Source organism: Helianthus annuus, chromosome 4 (genome assembly GCF_002127325.2).
Source record: "Helianthus annuus cultivar XRQ/B chromosome 4, HanXRQr2.0-SUNRISE, whole genome shotgun sequence".
NCBI lineage: Eukaryota > Viridiplantae > Streptophyta > Magnoliopsida > Asterales > Asteraceae > Helianthus > Helianthus annuus.
Genome location: NC_035436.2, coordinates 168,124,906 through 168,140,030, shown reverse-complemented (window position 1 = coordinate 168,140,030; position 15,125 = coordinate 168,124,906). Strand labels below are relative to the sequence as shown.

Below are 15,125 nucleotides of genomic sequence, written 5' to 3'. Positions count from 1 at the left end.
TCGGATAATACTTACTGCAAATGCTTGAAACACAGCGTAAGCCCTCAGCAAAATGAGACAATAAAATTGATCATTCTTGTTGTTGTAAAAAGATCCTCTAAAGGGGACACAAATCATGATCTCTCTGCTGAACGGTAGTTCTGACCTGAGCTCTCATGATTTCAAATCTAACCCTTTACAGATATCATCTTAGTATACCTACCTGTAATTCTGAATATTGAGATCTGGATACGGGAGTATATTCTGAAATGGGACACTCAATTAAGTTTGTAAGATTGAACATTTGAATCTGGATACGGGAGTATATTCAAGAAGTGGGACACATGAATGAGTTTAAGTTTTTAATTCACCTAATCAGTATCCTGATCAGATTGAAAATTGTGTGAAAAACTTAAGAGGACAACTATATCGTCAATCTATGTGAATCGTTTAGAACTTAAAATGATTAAAGCTTAACGGTGCTAGTGATTTGTCTCATAAACTGATATGATCCTCTTACACAAACTCACAAAAATATTATCTGTATATATTTCTTTACTGCGTTTCATTCAAAAAAACAAAAATCCAAAAAGATTTTCGGAGTGTTTTAGCATAAAATTTTGAAAAATACAAAAAGATTTTCGACAACTGATGTTGAAGAGCTGATATTCAAAATTCGAGTGCTAAACATGATGAACAGGATTGGGAGAATATGTTGAAAACTTTGAATGTCATATACAAATGTTTTGTAAGATTGTATGCTTAGTTAATCAAGGTCATTCATTTGAACTTGATGTAACTATACAGTTTGATGAATTGGATTGGGAAAGTTTGTTGAAAACTTTGAATGTTATATATAAATGTTTTTGAAAGTTTGTGTGGTTAGTTAATCAAGGTCATTCATTTGAACTTGATATAACTATACAGATTGTTGAATGAATGATTTCTACCAGTGAGTTTCTTAAATCTAAGTGTTATAAATTTGTGAAACTTATGTTGAGGTAGAGGATGTGCAGGTTAACCAGGTTTCAAATCCTGAGCAGATGCAGAACAAAGCTAGGAATTGATCCTGAACTTGTGAATCAGTGAAAGCCAGACTACGATCCCGACAGCTGAGTCTAAGGGGGAGTCTGAAGACGAGCTCAACGCAAACGGAAGCGTGGATTCAAAGAGCCAGATAACTATCTTGGAGGAGCTTGTATCCGAAAAGCCAGGTGTCGATCCCAAAAACACAGAAGCTTGAGGAAAGGGGGAGCCTGAAGAAAAGGAGTCTAAGCGAGAGGGGGAGCAACTGAAGTCGAAGACAGATCCACCGGGATTCTGTTAGAGAAAGATGGAGTCTGTGGTTGCTGATACCGTCAAACCTTCAAGAAGACTCAGAGAGAAAAAGAAAGACTAGTCGCTACGAGTTTGACTACAGATTGACTGCGGCAATATCCAAGGGGGGGTCTGTTAGTGCAGTAATGTCTATAGCCTTCGTCAATCAGAACCGTAGCAGAAAATGAAGAATTCTAGAGTTTCTATTGTTTTTAGTAAGAAAAGGCAAGGTGGCAATATTGTAATTATGAGGGAATCACTCATGTGCCTTGGCCTATAAATAGGAGCTTTAGGGTTAACATTTGAAACTTTTGGCTCATTTGGAGATTTAAGGGAGAGAATCTTAGAGAGAGAAAGTCTAGAGAGAGAAAGTCTCTCTACGTGATTCACGGCTTTGTACACGACATCATATCAATAGAATCACGTCATTAGTACGTTCTCGTGTGTTCGGTCACGCACGTTCACGGATTCCGCACGTCGAACGTGTCGTCACGCAATCGATTCGGAGTGAAAACCGGACCAACACATAACACGCATCACAGTGTCATAAAATAGATGTTTGAATCCCATACTGTTTGTTTACACAGCCAAGCCCAAATACAGGTTGACAACTCTTTAACATTCATCATACATTCTTGGGCCTCATATAATCTATCAGCTAATTATGCAACATAGTAACACATAATCAATTTAACACATAAGTCATATAGTTGTGCGATCGGTGTCCAATTGTGCGACCCAATACAATTTGTGCGATTACATGAGCTTGTGCAACTGATTTCTAGTTTATGGGCCAGTGTGCGGCCCAATGTAAATCCAAGGAGCTGTGCAAACCAATTCGTATGTGAGGCCTAGGTAATGTGCGACCCAAAGGCATGCTTGGCCCAACTGAATCCATAAGGCCCAAGGGCCTGTGCGACATGGAAGTGTGTGGCGAAACTTCATGTTTCGTCGTGATCAGACGTGGCGAAACACCCTAGGTTTCGTCGAGTTTAAGTGTGACGAAAGACTTCATTCTTCGACGAAACATCACTATTGTTTCGTCGAGTTCACCTATGGCGAAACACCACTAAGTTTCGTGATAGCATCAGTTACACAAGTTTCATTCACTAGTCCCTGAACTCTCGCAAACAAGATTATTGACAGTTTCGTTTTCAATTTAGATCAAACATTGCAATTTGTTCAGAAATCATTCACTTTCAAACAAACCCTAGATCCTCAATCATATCTTGATCATCAACAATTAACACATATCCATGAAACATCATAATTATCATTTAACATTAAGCATACGAATAGATTTCACAACTCATCAATTATTATGCACATCAGCCATACTTTGGATGTAAACAAGAATAACCAAGCAATATAAGATTCACTACAATGTAATTATACTAACTGAATACTGGATGAACTAATGCTTCGAAGGAGGGGGGTCTGCTACTGCCATTCGTAAGCTTGAGGGAAGGGTAGGGTTTTGTTTTGTTAACTACTCAAGTTGTACGTAACCCTATCTCACAATCTATAAATAAGCAGACTCATAACATGGTATGGATCATGTATTGCGGGCCGGGTATGAGGGTGGGCCGAAGCCAAATATAAGTCGGACAAAGGATGTGTGCGTGTGTATACAAATCCCAAACTAACCGGCCCACTTTATGTCTTGATTGGGCTTGTGTAGTTAGGGCCTAAGATAACATGTGTGTGTGGGCCGAAGGAAGTTATAACTAGGGAGAGTGTGTGACCCAAACATATGCGCGGCCCAATCACACATCAATCCAACTCGTTTACGTTTAGATTTAACAAGTAACAAGCACCCACCGCAACGTATGATAAAACGTAGTGTGAATGGAATAATACAAGCTTAAAAGTAATGAGGCTAGATGACACTAACCTTGAAAGTTCGGGTTGTCACAAGGCTTGTAGGTGGGGAAGTGCAACCAAATGCAAGAGAATGGTGGGCCCATGTGAGAGAGGTGATGTGGAAGAGAGAGGATTCATGTGAGAAGGATGGGTTGGAGTTAAAAAGAGTAGAGAGGGTGCATATGAGAAGAATGGGTGAAAAGCTGATATGGCAGTGGGTGATTAGGATGCATGTAGTAAATGCAGGCCGCTGCATTGGAGACGGTCTAAGTGAGCGCTTATAGAGTTTATGCTACCTACTTTCTACTAATAAAATTGTTAACTGTCATCTCTTCATATCTTGCTATGTAGCCACGGTAGTATGGCAAAAAGCAGGGCCGGCTCTGGGCCCGGCAAACTCGTGCCGACGCCCGAGGCCCAAAATTTCAAAGGGCCCGAAAAGTCTTTATAAGCTTGTATATATTTTTTAAATTATATATTTAGTATATTTATCCGTTTATTATGCAAAGAAGTATTGGTGGTGTAGTGGCAAAAACTATCTCAAAATAATGTAAAGGTCTCAAGTTCAAGTCTTTGCTCCATCACTAAGTTTTTAATTTTGTAATTCATTTACCCTTAACCATAATTTTGGGCTCAATTCTTTTCGTCGCCCGAGACTTTTTTTCAAGAGTTTTCGAGGACGGCTCTGGCAAAAAGTTAGCACATGGTGTAAAATTCCGCCCGTATATGCTTTTGAAGTGAGAGATCTACTCAAAATCTACAATAATTTGCATCTATCCGAAGAAAAAAAAACGGATTGTACAATTAATTGTGGTAACCACATGTTGGGTGATTTGGAAAGCTCGAAACGAAGTCATTTTCGCCAGGAAGAGAACATCAGAGGATGGAATTTTTAGGGAACTACAATCTTTGGCCTTCATATGGAGTAAACACAGATTAAAAAACACACGTATGGACTAGGAGAATTGGGTGAATTTCAATTTCGATCTATAAATGTAATGTTTTCTTCTTGTATTGGGTGAATATAAAAGGTGTTGGATATGTTGCTAAAGCCTTAATGGTATTTGGTGTGGAATAAAAGTGGAAATTTGCTGATAAAAAAAAAATCAACAACCGAATGAAATGCAACGATGGTTTGTCCTCTACACTAAGAATATCATTGGTCTAGTTTTGCTACATGTTTTCAGAACATAACTTGCATATTCATTATTCATTATTGTTATTCTCTGTAAGTTATCTGGTTGAATTTGCAATAATACCATCGAAATATTTCTATTTAAAAGCAATATTTATGTTATCTAGAGAAACACCCAGAATTATACAAATATCTATAAAACCAACAGGACCTGAATCAGGTAAAAGATATACAAATTTTCAAAAGATCTAAAAGTTTGATACCAGATCAAATATGACGACTCTGGTTTGGTCTGTTTCTAGTTTTAAAAAATGTAAATGTCTAATAAAAAAATCACAATCATGAAATTGCTTTAATTACAAAAATGTAAGTGTGAGTTGATCTTAAATTGTTGTCACTAGAGGCGTACAAAAAAACCGGACCCGAATCCGCACCCGAGTATTAGAAAAACTGGGTTTTCTAAACCTGAACCTGACCCTACCAGAATGGTAGGGACCGGGAATGCATATTCTGTTCAATACCCGAACCCGAACCCGGGTTTTTTCGCACCCGGGTTTTCACTATATCCGGGTTTCCATAAAACCCGTACTCAGGTTTTCGTACTACCCATAACCGGGTTTTCATAATACCCGGACCCGGGTTTTCGTAATACCCGAACCCTTTGTGTACAACAACTTTTTTTGAACGTTTAGAGCTTGTGTAAAACATTTTTAGGTAGATTTCAAGACATACAATATGTATATATAAAGGTTTCTGTTATATTTCTATGTTTTATGCCCAAAAAATGAATAAAAAACTAATCTATACCCGAACCCGAACCATACCCAACCAATACCCGAACCCTACCCGACCAATACCCAAAACCTATCTGGACCCGGGCACACAGGGTATAGATTTTCTGGCCAATACCCAGACCCAAACCCGACCCAGGTATGACCAATACCCAAAAAGTCAAAACCTAGTCATACCCGTACCCGGATATATAACCAAACCCAAATATTAAAAAAAACCCGGTTTGTGCACCTCTTAATGTCAGGACTTCTGTGGTGCCAAGCCAAGTTTTCTGCATTGGTGGGTTTATAAGCCCGGAAGCCCAGACTCATTTTTTTTAAACGAAATTTTATTTGAAGATACAAAGTACACTATATATAATATTAAATAACAAGGTTAGTGTCACATACTATCATTTAATTGTTTTTTTATATTTTCACGACACAATTTATATATATATATATATATATATATATATATATATATATATATATATATATATATATATATATATATATATATATATATATATATATATATATATAGGGCTGGGCTCTATAAGAAACCCCATCTTTTTTAAAAAACCTTGGAAACCCAACCTCATCCATTGATTCTCTTTCATCCAACTTGATCAATGGCTCTCATCATTTTAGTAACAATTATAATTAAAAGAAATAGTATAATGCACATTTGAAAGTCTGGGAGGGCATTTTCGGTAGAACAAAACCCACCTTTTGGCATTGAAAATGACAAAACCCACTTGTGTCATAATCTCTCTCCTCTTTCTTCTAGTCAAATCTTTCAATTAACTATTATCTCTCTCCTCTTTCTTCATCATTGAAAAGAAGAAAGCTTCATGGTCTTCAATGGTGATCCTTCAATGGTGATCTTCATTTGAAGATAATTTCAGCGTCATGTGGTCTGAAAAAATCACAAAGACACACGCACGAGTGTGTGTGTGAGAAGAGCGATGACAAGATGAATGTTTTTAGAGAGAGAAAGTTGATGTTTTAGATAGAGAAACAACAATCTTTATCACAAAGACACACGCACGAGTGTGTGTGTGAGAAGAAGGTTTGAAGATCTTCTTCGTGTTCATCGGACGGGTATAGATCTGGTAAGTGTTCTTGAAATATCATTTCACACTTGATTTTTTGTTGAAATGGTTGTTAATATGTTTTTGTGTGCTGAAAGTGTTTTAGTATTGGTTAATGGGGTATCCATGGTTAATGTTAATGTATTTTAAATAAATCAAAAACTTTAGGATGAGATTTTGAACGGGTTTTTTTGTTGGTTTAGTTGCTTGTTAAGGGCTTTTGATCTTAACAGTAGCTGTTTTTTTGTTGGTTTGAGTTGCTTGTTTGGGTTTTTGATCTGAACAGTAAGTGTTTTTTTTGTTTGGTTACTTGATTCACAGACTCAGGCCCATAACACGTGTTAAGCCCCCCTGTTATAATGTTATATAACGTGTGTTGATTTACAGAAACAAACTCATAAAGATATTCAATTGAGAAGCTGGATGGATGTAGGAGAAGTTAATGTGTGTTCTAGTAATGGTTAATGTTAATGTATTTTAAATAAATCCAAAACTTTAGGATGAGATTTTGAACGGGTTTTTTTTGTTGGTTTGGTTGCTTGTTTGGGGCTTTTGATCTTAACAATATTTTTTTTGTTGGGTTGCTTGATTTACAGAGACAGACCTGTAACATGTGTTAAGCACCTGTTAGAATGATATATAACGTGTGTTGATTTACAGAAACATATCCATAAAAGATATTCAATTGACAAGCTGGATGTATGTAGGCGACGTTAATGCGGGGACATTGAATAAGTCACATCCTTTGGGAAAGAAGTCTTCGTTCATTTATAACATGTGTTAGTGGTTCATGCTGTAACAGAACACCATGATGTAAACCTGACATGTGTTCATGTATAACATGTGTTAAGCCCCTGTTAAAATGATATATAACATGTATTAACCTTTTGTTAATTAAAAAAACAAGTAATATCTATTTTATTTTTGTTGATGTTTAAAATATCCGATAATGTGGATACTGAGCGTAAAACTTGTACAAGTAATAAATGTACAAGTTAGTATGTAACGTGTAATATGAAACGAGCCATTTATGGTAACACATGTACCGGTATAATATGAAACGGGTCATTTGTTTTGCACATTTTGGAATGTATAACATGTGTTAAGCCACTGTTATAATCTTTTTGTAACCTGACATGTATTCATGTATAAGCAAGTGGTTTACAATGTGTTAAGCCTCTGTTATAATCTTGGTTTAACCTAACATGGTGTCATGTATACCTGGGATAAAATGTGTTAAGCCTCTGTTATAATCTTGGTTTAACCTAACATGGTGTCATGTATAAGCTAGTGGTTTCCAAAACACCATGATGTGTATATACATACTGTAACATGTATTAAGCGACTGAAATATATAACATGTGTTAAGCATCTATTATAACATGCGTTAAGACTTCCATAATAGATGCATAAACTCCAATAGTAACTTAATAACAACAGAGTAAACCTGATATAACGTGTGTTAAGCCTCTATTATAACATGTTTTAAGACTTCCAGAATGGATGCATAAACTCCAATAGTGTGTTAAGACTTCCAGAATGTGTTAAGTCCAATAGTAAACTCCAATAGTAATATGTGTTAAAACTTCTAGAATGGATGCATAAACTCCAATAGTAACTTAATAACAACATAGTATACCTGATATAACGTATGTTAAGTCTCTTTTATAACGTGTGTTAAGGCTTCCATAATGTGTTAAGTCCATACCGTTTTAACATCATGTACTAGACAAAACAATAAGAGTCTCAAAATATATATTACTAGTAAACGAAAATACATAGCACTAAGAAAAATGGTGGAGCTTCCTTTGACAGTCTGCCTTAGCTTTTCAGCGGCTACCTTTGCTGCCTTAGCTTTTCAGCGGCTACCCTTGCTTTATTGTTTGGGTCGGTCTTGAAACAGTTTGTAAACATGTGGGTGTGCGTATGCCATGGAAGTTATAAAAATGTGTTTTCATGTCTCACGTAACACGTGTTATGTTGTACATGGGTTTCATGTCACATGTAACACATGCATGTCCGAGAAGTTCAAACTATAACACGTGTTAGTTGTGTTGTGCTGTAACATAAACATGGTCATGATCCTTGAGCATCTGATCCACGTTTGACGAAACCAACGTTTGCTATAACACGTGTTATTTGTATTGTGCTGTAACACAAAAATAAAAACCTGTAAATTACATAAACATTTACCCCTTTTAAGAACCATTTTAACAAAAAAAATCATGCTTCATCTCTAAAACAGCCATTACACAAAAACCTATTAACAACCAGGTTTTATGAATAATTTTTGATATTTTAAGTGTAAAAAATGGAGCCAGATGTTGAATATCATCTTATAAAGTCCATACCTATATCAATTTTAAATTCAATATTTTATTGGTTCAATATTTAAGTGTAAAATAGTAGAACCGTAAATTATAATCATCTTTCAAAAGTTCATACCTACATGCTCAAGTTATCAACTAACATAAACTCCACAAAATCAGAAAAATCCATACGAAATACCCAGAATCAAACATATATGAAAACATATGTTGCATAAAACTAAAAGAGTGTAAAAAACTCACAAATATCAAGATCTGAAACAACATATACAAATCATATTTTATATAAACAAAAAAAGTGGAAAAAACTCACGAATATCCAAATCTGTAACAACATTATGAAACATGTGGACAAAGGAGATCTAAAAGGAATGGAACAAGATCTGGAAGGGGTTTCCACGTGGATCAGACTTCATATATTAACATCTTCATCACAAAACCACGTTCTTTATCATGGATTGATCGATCTGATTTTCGTTCTTCACTTCGTTCTTCATCGTTGTCAATGAACCTGTTGGGGAAACTATGGACCGGTGACATTAACTCGGAGGTTGGTGGATTTGTCTCCATGGCCATTAATGGAGAAATGATAATTTGGAGGAGAAGATGAAATATGCACTTTCTCTTTCTGTTAAAAGAAGATATAAATTAAAATGAAATGAAATAGGGTAAAAGAAATATGGGGTGGCTGATTTGAACACATGAGTTGATTGGCATTAAATGATCATGTCAGATCAAATTGGGAAAATAACTTGGGTTGGGAAATTACTGATATAACCTTGAGAGCAAAAAGGATTAACAATGGACTATGACAACGTGGATTAATATAGGCCACAAGTAAGGTTTCCTAAGTTTTCTAAGTAAATGGGGTTTTTTACATAGCATTCTCCTATATATATAAATAGGATGAGGATCATTACAGAACACTAATTATTGCGAGAACAAAAAGAACAACTATAATTCACTAGATTTTATGATTTAAAGTTCATATTTTTTAGATTTTAGGTTTTCTACATTCGTATGTATATTATATATGCATGGAAAACCTTATATTTTTACCTATACTTAGCCTACATAGATGTAGGTAATTTAACCTACACAGAACGCACATATGTGTAGGTTATATAAAAAATGAAAATTTTTCGTATTTTGTTTTAAATTCTAGTGTGAGAAAGAATAAATCTTCCATATGTAACATTTTCCTTTACTTTTTAGGTTTTTAGGATTGAAAAAATTGGCAATTCATTTTGTTCTGCGTGTTCTCGCAATATTTAGTGTTCTGCATAGAACCTTCCCCTATATAAATATATATATATATATATATATATATATTTAAAGAGAGAGAGAAAGTGTATTGTATAATGTGGGTTAACGTATGCTGCATACGCTGGGAAATATAACGTGCATGATTACTTGTATAACATGCATGATTAGAGTTTTTACCCATGCCTGATTTTTGATTTTGTACATGCGTGATTATGGTTTTCAACATGCGTGATTAGAGTTTTTGAGTTTTATAACGTGCGTAATTTCCCAGCATACACATCATACGTTAAGGAACATTGTACGTTAACCAACCTATATATACATAAGGCCAAGATCATTTCAGAACCATAAATATTTACAAAACTCCCAGAACTCCTAATAAACAATCTTTTTATTTATATATTTTTATGTCTGGGATAATTTTATCATTTATTATGTTTATTTTTACGATTACATACATGTTAAGAGCAATTTTATCATTTTTATATGTAATTTTATAATTACACATATGTAAACTAGTTTTTTTACATATATGTAATTAGTTATGACACATATATATAATTTTGGCAATTAAACATATGTAAACTACTTTTAACATGTATGTAATCAAAGAAATACATATAATAGTTGATAAAAAGATCCTAAATACAAAAACTTATATATAAAATGATTGTTTATTAGGAGTTCTGAAAGTTCTGTAGTTATTTAGAGTTCTGAAATGAACTAAACCCTATATATATATATATATATATATATATATATATATAGAGAGAGAGAGAGAGAGAGAGAGAGAGCGAGAGCGAGAGAGAAAGTGTATTGTACAATTTGGGTTAACGTACGCTACATACGCTGGAAAAATATAACATGCGTGATTAATTGTATAACATGCGTGATTAGGGTTCGTTTCAATTAGCCTGGGATTGATCAATTTCGTCCAATTCGTTTCAATTTTCTTTTCGTTTCAGTTCATATTGGCCATTGTTCGGTCAATTTCATCGAATTGTGTTTAAATTCATCTTTTATTTTGAAAATTTTCATCAAAATGACGACTCGAAATCAGACCGTAGAACAGAGGATGCAGGAACGTGACAGAGGATGCAGGAACATGACCAACATGCGTGATTATAGGTTCAACATGCGTGATTATGGTTTTCAACATGCGTGATTAGGGTTTTTGAGTTTTATAACGTGCGTGATTTCTCAGCGTACACATTGTACGTTAAGGAACATTGTACGTTAACCAACTCATATATATATATATATATATATATATATATATATATATATATATACAGGATTAGGTTCAAACGTGAACAAAATCCCAAGAGTGAACTGCGTGAACTGATCTGGGCCCTTGATTTTCATGATCTTGAGATTAAAGTGAGTGGCATGATGGTAATTATTTGGTTAATTGTTTCCATTTAATTAAATACAAAAAGGCTATATATGTAATTTCAATCTTAAATTGATTGCATAAATCTCTCACAAATCAAGCAATCAATTATCCTCTTAAATTGATTGCATAAATCTCTCACAAATCAAATCAAGGATTAGGAAAGATGTAACTTAATTCAATTATTAAAATAATTATTTGTTTAAATGCGATGTGCACATGTGTATTCTGATTTTGCCCTCTTTTTAATGCGATGTACACATGTGTATATCGTTTGTTTGTGTGATATCTCCGAATTTTTTTTGTATTGAATGTTGATGTACACCTGTGAATTACTGTACACATATGTACGATGCTGAGTACACATGTGTACTGTTCTATTTATATCCAAGTACACATGTGTATACCGTTGAAATATGAAGGTTACGTGGATCTTAAAAATCAAAATTTGAATTCTGGTGATGAAATCTGAAATAAAAATTAAAATTGAAATCTGGTGATTTGTTGTCTGTTTTCATAATTATCTTATTAATAAATAAACATAATGTGGATAATGAATTTAAATTAGGAAAAATGTAACTTAATTCAATTATTAAAATAATGATTTAAATCTAATTTTTTATATAATTACAATCCTACCCTTAACAACTAAAAAGGAAATCAATGGTCCATATCTGTTCATGCAGTTCACTCTTGGGAGGTTGTTCACCCTAGAACCCTACCCAATATATATATATATATATATATATATATATATATATATATATATATATATATATATATATATAGGGGAGGGTTTAAATGAGAACGCTAAATATTGTGAGAACCGTGAGAACAAATGAAAAAACCATGAGAACTTGGTCAAAAACAATTCAAATTCAAAAATTTTTTCTACACTTACATTATTATTCATTATTCGAATACAATGTTAGAAATTCAATTTACACGTTTAAATTTACGTGAATTCATAAATAAAGAAAATTTACACATGTGTAAGTTTGCCATTTACACATGTGTAAATCTGCTATATTTACACATGTGTAAAAAATCTAAAAAGAATGATTTTGAAATGAGAAATGAATTATTTGATGTTATAAATTCTTGTTTTGATGTTGTATCTTAATTACAATGAGGTTTGTATAAAAAAATTGGTTTTGATTGGTTTTTTCATTCGTTCTCACGGTTCTCGCAATATTTAGCGTTCTCAAGATAACCCTCCCCTATATATATATATATATATATATATATATATACTGTAAGTATCTATGGAAAACCCATTTAATCTAGAAAACTTGGAAAACCTGGATTGTGTGGACAAGATTGATCCACATCATCTGTTAAAAACACATGATCAAAGGGCAATTTAGTCATTTTGTTTAAACCATCACCTCACCCTTCCCCATCCCATCATTTTCTTTATGTCACATCTCTCTCTCTCTCTCTCATATATCACTTTTCATCTAACCATTTTCAAAATAATTCATTAGATATTAGAGAGAGAAATATCACCTTTTCATCAAAGCCACCATCAAAGCTATGAGATCTGAATATCGAAGATCAAAGCCACCAGATTTGAAGATCGAAGATCGAAGACACCATGTGTTCATGTACTCATCCCTTTCTTTTGAAGCCACCAGATCTGAAGATCGAAGCCACCAGATCTGAAGATCGAAGCAGGCTGAAATCGTTTGGTTGCATGAGTTTCTAGAGAGGGAAAATTATGGGAACACCAAGACCAAAAACACACACAAGTGTGCGAGTGAGAAGCAGGTCAGAAATCATTTGGTTCATGGGTTTTAGAGAGAGAAAGTTGTTAGAACACCAAGAACACACACACAATTGTGTGAGAGAGAAGCAGGTCAGAAATCATTTGGTTCATGGGTTTTGGTTAAGAGAAAACTTGTTAGAACACAAAGAACATACTCACAAGTATGACATGGACTGGTTCCATGTCTTAATGTTATTTATTTGGTAAAAGTTGAATGATTTTGTGTGTGTATTAGTAAAATAGATTTGATAGTTTGTTGGATATTTTTTTTTTGTTTTAAATGTATTACAAAAATTTAGAATTGAGATAATGATTGTTGTTGTTGTTTTTATATATTAGTTACCTTTAAAAAGTCCATAATCTAATCGTTGATGATCTCGTTTATTTTATAAAAAAAAATTGTGTTTGGTTTGGTTGCTTGTTTGAGACTTTTGATCTGAACAGTAACTGTTTTTGTTAGTTTGGTTGCTTGTTTGGGGCTTTTGATCTGAGTACTAACTGTTTTTTTGTGTTATAGGTGAATGGATGTTTTGTGTTCAAGATGAAGATGGTTATCAAGGAGCAAAGCAAATTGTTTTGAAGTAACAATGAAGGAATCTTTTTTCACAACATTATGTAGATACATATTAGAATGCCTATTGTTACTTCAAAACAATGGACAATTCTAACATGTGTAACACATTCTAACATGTTTACGGACCTATTTTTTTGAGGGTGCACCCCCGTAACCAATTCGGTAACCAATGAAACCATCATGTATTACTTGTGTTAAACACTGTTGTTATGCGGTTACTTGGTTTATATTATTTGACAATGATTCCCATGTGTTGCATATACTTTTGTAACTTGTGTTACAAATCACATGTACTAGCATGTTTGGATGTATACACGTTACATATACCAAGTGTTTTTCATACAAATATACTCATGTTACATGTATACGTATGTTATTACATTTTTTGTTCTCATAATTAGATACGTCTGTTACATTTATGCCAGTTGCATTCTAAACTGTTTGTGCTATATCTTGTAACATGTGTTACACTTTGAGGTAATATATGTTGTTACAGGGAGTTACACATATATACTTAACGTAATAGTGATTTTAAATGCAAAAATGTTTTTTAGATGGACTTCACTTGGATAACACATTTTCATTACCTTTAGAAACTTCATAATTTATTTGGAATATCTCGTTTATTTTACAAATAAAAAAAGTTACTTATATGTAGTAACAACGTTACACATGTTACTTATAGTTACCCCCAACCCCTTTTTTGGACACAAAGGGGGATGCACATATGTAACACATGTTTGTAACATGTGTTATATGTGTTATAGCAAAACTTTACACATGTACATATATTACATAGCAAAACTTTACACATGTACACATATTACATTTCTGACACCTTTACATGTGGGCCTTCTAAGATGTGTTACAGATGTTAGAATTATCTATTGTTTTGAAGTAGCAATAGGCATTCTTACATGTACCTGTATAATGTTGTGAAAAAAGATTCCTTCATTATTACTTCAAAACAATAGGCAGTTGTAACATGTGTTACACATGTAGCTCTTATATTACAATCTTTCCTAATATGTGTAACACATGTTACAATTGCTTATTGTTTTGAAGTAATAGTAAAGATATCTTTTTTCATTGTTACTTGAAAAGAATAGGTAGTTGTAACATGTGTTACACATCTTAAGATTGTCTATCTTTTTCAAATAACAACAGGCATTGTGACATGTATCTGGATAATGTAAAGGGTTCGAATAAGACTATGCATTTTATTGAGTTCTGACACTTGTTACATGTGTTACCCCCGACATGTAACATGATTTTGTGCTAATCGCCTACCCTCTTTTTTCCCAGGTACAACATGATTGGTGAAGCTCAGTATGTTCTTCGTTACTTAGTTTAACGTATCTACGTTTCATGTGAAACATAAACAATATCCCGCTCGTGTTTCAACATGTATTTTGGTTTTAATTTGACAATGGCATGGTTTCCCTTAACTTCTTTTACTAGATGTGTATATTCTTGTATATGGTACCACTTTTATATGTTACCTTTACCACTTTTTATGTTTAACGACCTATTTTTGTTTTTTAAAAGGGTGCACCTCTGTAACCAATTCGGTAACCAATCAAACCATCATTCATTACTTATGTTACACACTTCTTTTATGTGATTACTTCGATTA

The 15,125-nt window shown here is 33.7% G+C and overlaps 1 long non-coding RNA gene across 1 annotated transcript; it reads left to right on the top strand.

Annotated features, from left to right (window-relative positions):
- Positions 1-12,580: 12,580 nt before the first annotated feature.
- LOC110935051 lies at positions 12,581-13,827 on the top strand. Its single transcript, XR_002588829.2, has 2 exons — positions 12,581-13,005; positions 13,433-13,827. It is a non-coding gene; the product is annotated as an uncharacterized LOC110935051 (long non-coding RNA).
- Positions 13,828-15,125: the final 1,298 nt, after the last annotated feature.